The sequence below is a fragment of the Akebia trifoliata genome, chromosome 8 (genome assembly GCF_017979445.1).
Source record: "Akebia trifoliata isolate Shusen 1 chromosome 8, ASM1797944v1, whole genome shotgun sequence".
In the NCBI taxonomy this organism is placed as follows: domain Eukaryota; kingdom Viridiplantae; phylum Streptophyta; class Magnoliopsida; order Ranunculales; family Lardizabalaceae; genus Akebia; species Akebia trifoliata.
This window is the reverse complement of record NC_141382.1, coordinates 28,275,376-28,281,375: the sequence shown is the minus strand read 5'-3', so window position 1 is coordinate 28,281,375 and position 6,000 is coordinate 28,275,376.

Genomic DNA, 6,000 nt, shown 5'->3' with positions numbered 1-6,000 from the left:
ATAACTAATCAAAAGAATTTTACCAAGGGAGAACACTTTGCTTGATAGAATCTTCACTGTTAAGAAGATGATCAAGTCTTTGCGTATAAAGCACGAGATTATTTATGCATGTCGTAACGATTGCATATTATACTGGAGAGAAAATGAAAATAAATACAATTGTCCTACGTATGGTGAAAGTAGATGGAAACCAATGAACTCATTGAAATCAAGAAATTCACGTTTATCTTGGAAAAAGTTGAGATATTTTACTTTAACACCAAGGTTGCAAAAAATGTATAGTATACTATGGATTGTAGAAAACATGACATGACATACAAATATTAACTTAGTATCGAACGTATTAACAATGAATCACCCAAAAGATTCTTCTTGTTGAAAACTAGTAAATCATAAATGGAGTAACTTTGGTGATGAGGCACGTAATGTTCGGTTGGGGCATGCAACTGATGGATTCAATCCTTTTAGAAATAGTAACAACTCTTATAGTTGTTGGCCTGTATTGATTGTTCCATACAATCTTCTTCCTTCATTATGCATGCGAAAGGAGTTTACTATCTTAATATGATTGATTCCGGAAAAGAAAGGTCCAGGATACGATATTGATGTTTACTTGCAACCATTGATCATAAAATTGAAGGAATTATGCTCCATAGGAATTGTAACGTATGACTCTTACACTAAGAGTAGTTTCACTATGAAAACAATTTTGTTGTGGGTCATACAAGATTTTCTAGCATATGGTCTTTTTTTAAATTCTTGGACCGCAAGAAAGTATGGTTGCCTTGTATGTAGTGAAAAAATAAAATCAATATAACTAAAACATGGAAAAAAGTTTGCTTACATGGGACATAGAAGATTTTTATCAGATTCGAGACATCTATTCAAGAGTCAAAAATCACAATTTAATGGGCATGAAGAACATGAGAAACAGCCTCTACGTTTGAGTGATTTTGAAGTATTAAACAAAATGGAAACCATTCAGACTAACTTCAGTAAGGTAAAAAACAATAAAAAGAAAAGATCCGTGAATCAAAATGAATCTAGTACATGGTCAAAGAGATTGATCCTTTTTGAATTGCCATAGTGGAAGGTGCGTTAGGATTATCTTTCTAAACATTAATGTAATGTGTTATATATGAATTCACTCATGGTGACATATGTTTTGTCAGTCTATAGGATCTACCTATTTATCACAATTTGGATGTAATGCATGTGCAAAAAAATATGATAGAAAATCTCTTAGCAACAATTATGAATACAAAGAATAAGACGAAGGATGGTCTTCAAGCTCGTCAAGACCTAAAGGCTATGAAAATAAGGAAAAAAATTGTGGTCTGTAGAGATGAATGGCAAGTTGACTTATCTAGAAACTCATTTCTTGTTATCTCAATCGAGAAAAAATAATTAATTTGTACAACTTTGTATCATTTGAAAGTTCCTATTGGATATAGTGCAAATAGAAAACATAATGTGAGTTTAGAGGACAAGAATTCAAGAACCTAAAGTCATATGATTATCACATCCTTATGAAACAATTGTTACCAGTGTTATTGATGCATGCATTCAAGGTTCATAAGCTATTGCGGGTTGTTATTTAACAACTATCAATATTTTTCAATGTCTTATGGTTGAAGATTATTAATCGTGTGGAACTTTCGAAGATGAAAGATCAAATTGTGGAAACACTATGTGTGTTTGAAAAGTACTTTTCTCATTTTTTTATTTCCATGACACACCTTGTTGTACACTTGGCAGAGGAAGCACAAGTTTGTGGACCCGTTAGATATCGATGGATATATCCTTTTGAACGGTAAATAAAATTTTAAATTAATGAGTTTATTTTTATAAATAAATTTTACGTCAAAATTTGATATATGATTCATGTATTAGGAAGATGAAAATATATAAGCGATATGTGTTGCATTAGACATATCCAGAAGGATGTATTATAGAATGTTACCTTATGGATGAATTAATGGTGTATGTCATGAATTACATTGTAACGCCCATGACGATATTGCCCCCAGTTAGACGCCACGTGGGCCTGGGATTTTATTCTTGGGCTTTCACCAAAAAGCGCTCGTCATGGTATATCCAGCAGCCCCCACTTAAGAAGCTAATTGATCCATTCTACCTAGGCGATGTGGGACTAAACCTCTCACCCCGAGACTGTGTTCCCAGGCTTGGGTCACACTCCTTTTGGCTACACACGTCTTCGTGTGAGTCAGGTGTTCCCCCAACCACGTAGGGGTCAGGAGCATAGTCTCGGGGTGAGAAGTTTAGTCTTATATTGCCCAAGTAGAATGGATCAGTTAGCCTCTTAAGTGGGGGCTGCTGGATATACCATGACGGGCACTTTTTGGTGAAAGCCCAGGAACAAAACCCTAGGCCCACGTGGCGTCTAACTGCGAAAAATATTGTCATAGGGCGTTACAATGGTATCAAAGCCCGACCCCTGTATGGTAGGGGGAACGCTTGACTCGCACGAGGATGTGTGTAGCCAAAGGGGGTGTGACCAAGCCTGGGAGCACAGTCTCGGGGTGAGAGGTTTAGTCCCACATCGCCCAGGTAGAATGAATCAGTTAGCCTTTTAAGTGGGGGCTGCTGGATATACCATGACGAGCACTTTTGGGTGAAAGCCCAGGAACAAAACCCCAGGCCCACGTAGTGTCTAACTGGGGACAATATCGTCATGGGGCGTTACATACATATTCAATAGGAAAAGAGGAAGTCATATGAAAGCGAGGGATACCAGTGTTATTGATGTTGATGGTGAATGTGTCTATCCTATTGAAAAAAAAAGGAAATGTTTTTCTTCTTGAAAATGTATAGTACCAGCAAGCGCTCAAATGGGTACTGCGTCAATCAATTGAAAATGTTGAGTGGAAAAAGTAAGAAAAATTTTGATTTTACTATATAATTGTTTTGTTGTGATGGTATATAGTTCATAATGCATTAATGTTGCATTTATAAGTAGAAATTACACTACCTACTTTCAAGGCCATGTATCTAGTTGTCAAACTCAAAGTGGTAATTCAGGAATAGAAAAGCCAATGGATTACATACCTTGGCTTAGAAAACAATTACAAAATGAGGAGAACTCTACCTTGAAAAGGCTTATTGATGGTCCAAAATTTGAAGTCATTTCATATAGTGCAGACAAGGTAAATGGTTATGTACTTTGTACAGCGAATTCGGAAATAAACAAAACAACATAAAACAATGGGGTCTCTATGAAGGCTGTAACTAATTTCAAGTCAAGTGTCAAGGATAAGAACATTGTTAATAAAGAAATTACTTACTATGGAATTGCCAAAGAAATCTTAGAGTTGGATTATCATGACTTAAGAATATCGGTATTTTATTGTGATTGGGTTCGTATAGAAGATACAAACGGATATATAATTGATCTAGAAACGAACTTGATTTCTGTTAATTTAAGAGGTTACAGAGAACTATAAGAAAAGTTGATAAGCCATTTATTCTTGCTTCTCAAGCAATTCAAGTATTTTATTACAAAAATTGTAGTAGGCCTACAGAAGATTGGCATGTTGTCTTGGAAATTCCAAAGAGATTGGATCGAAATGTTGATTCTTATGAAGATCCCTTAGTATTTGAGACAAAAATGAATGGAAATTCATTAACATCAGTACTATAAAAAGATATCATAAAATATGATAACATGGATGAACATGAATGAAAATATTTGTAAGCATGCATTTAATTTATTTATTTTTACTGTCATTGCCTTTATTTAAATTACTTGACTTGAAAATACTATTTGTGATTCCAGCACTATGTCAGCATCACCATCAACATCAACATCAGCATCGACATCTACATCTACGGTTGAGAGTATGTATAAATGGTGAATAGATTGTATTCATATCTTATGATATTTGTTATCAAGTTTTTGTTAATTCTTTTCATTTTTCATAGGTAATATTATCTAAGTTCAGTTCAATCTAAATGGGTAACCTATCGGCCTTAACTCATCTCAATTATGCACTACCATTGGGCAGGTAGCAAAGACACATGTACTTACCTATATATGATCGGTGGACTAATGTGCCTACTAGGCTCAAGGACAAAATTTGGGAGTCTATCAGTGTGAGTGCATGTGAATTAAATGAATTATTTTTACTTGTAAATTGTAACTATGACTTATTATAAATATAACACAGCTTGTTTAATTTTCTTTGTAGAGCACCTATGAAATTCAAAAGTGGATAAGGATTGGGTAATTAAAAAAGTAAACGTGTTTTAGAAAGAATGGAAAAACAACCTCCGTTGGAACATATATGATAAATACCCAACAGATGCGGAAAGAAAAAAAAACATATACCCCATTATGTGAGAAAAGAAGATTGGAAGAGGTTTGTCAATTTCAACTCGACACTTAAGGGCCAAGCTCTGAGGACAACTAGAAAGCGTGTTAGACAAGAAAATAAAAACACTCATACCTCTGGTAGAAAGGGACAAGTCTGGTTTGTCGATGAATTGGTAAGTTCAATATCATGTTAGGAATGAAATATGTATATCATGTTCATATACATATTTGACTATTTTATTTATAGAGTAAAGAAAATCCTCATTAAGAGATTACCAGGATAGATATATACATTGTTAGCCATGCCAAGAGCCAACAAATGGTGAGAACGATTTATTTATTTATTCTTATGATTTCTAAACAGTAGATATTTGAGCTTCATATCTGTCCATTCTTATTTGATTACAACCTAGATAAAATAAGTGACCATGATTTCTTGGTTGTGGTTCATCAAAAAGAGATTTTCACTGTTAGAAATGTGGACAGATTTATAGGATGTTTAGATGGAAATGAAGACAATAAATACCAAATTTCCAAGCAAAGAGAGAGAGAGAGAGAGAGAGAGAGAGAGAGAGGAATTCTTTAAAATGTCAGTCATAACTAGTACCATCCCTCTATATAAATAATCAAGAGGCAGCTTCGAGTAGATTTTGCTTATAATAATGTTGAAGTGTTGATGCAAGTCAATTGTCAAAGGTAAGTGTCGAAAAACATGGTTTACATTTCTAAATATGCAGAAATATGCATGTGTATACTTTGCACTTTGCACATATAGATCTACATATGCCTTAAATGAGCATAAGTCATGCGTCTTTATTTCTCATGAGATATATTGCAATATTTGCCTCAATGTGGATCGTTAAGGCTAATAACTGAGCTGAAATAGTATGGTTATAGTAACCCATTTTGTAATTGAGCCGAATAAATATATTATCTAAAGGAAACACAAAGTTTTGCAAATACTTAATGTCTAATTTGGTAATCGTGTATTGTTCAGTGATTCATCTTCTGTTCAAAAACCCTTAATAAGTTAAGAGTTACTGATCTTGTTAAAAATATGCTTACAAAGTGGCATCGTCAAACATTTAATGAATACCTATTAATCTAAGTTTTGTGAGCTTCTCTACTGTAATAGTGAAGATATTTGAGATAGGTTAAAAAATTTGAGACAATTCCTGGTTTCAGATTGTTGCGAACTTGATTGGTAGTCTATGAGAGATTAATATAAAATAATCCAAATGCTCTCATCTTCAATCTCTTCTTCCAATCAAGAGAGGAGTACGTTTCTACTATTCGATTGTGAGGATGTAGCCCCAACTTGAAATGCAGGATTGGGTCTGAAGAGATTGTGAAAATGTGTTGTGAAACTAAAATGCTTAAAACCTTACGTCCTAACATTCACACACAATAAGCATTAACAACATACATAATTTTCAGATTTAGGAAATGTATGGAGTACAATGACTATAGACAACGATATCTTTCTTGTAACGTATACTAGTGTGGAAACCTAGAAAATTTTTCCTAAAAATATTGCCTTGAGAATTAACCTTCTATTATTTTGGTGGGTGAGTCAAAGACAAGAATTCCTTTAAAAGGATTTGTTTTTAGAAACTTGCATTTAAGGCCTTAAATGAACAAATCTTGTAAACATAGGTTGAAGTTAT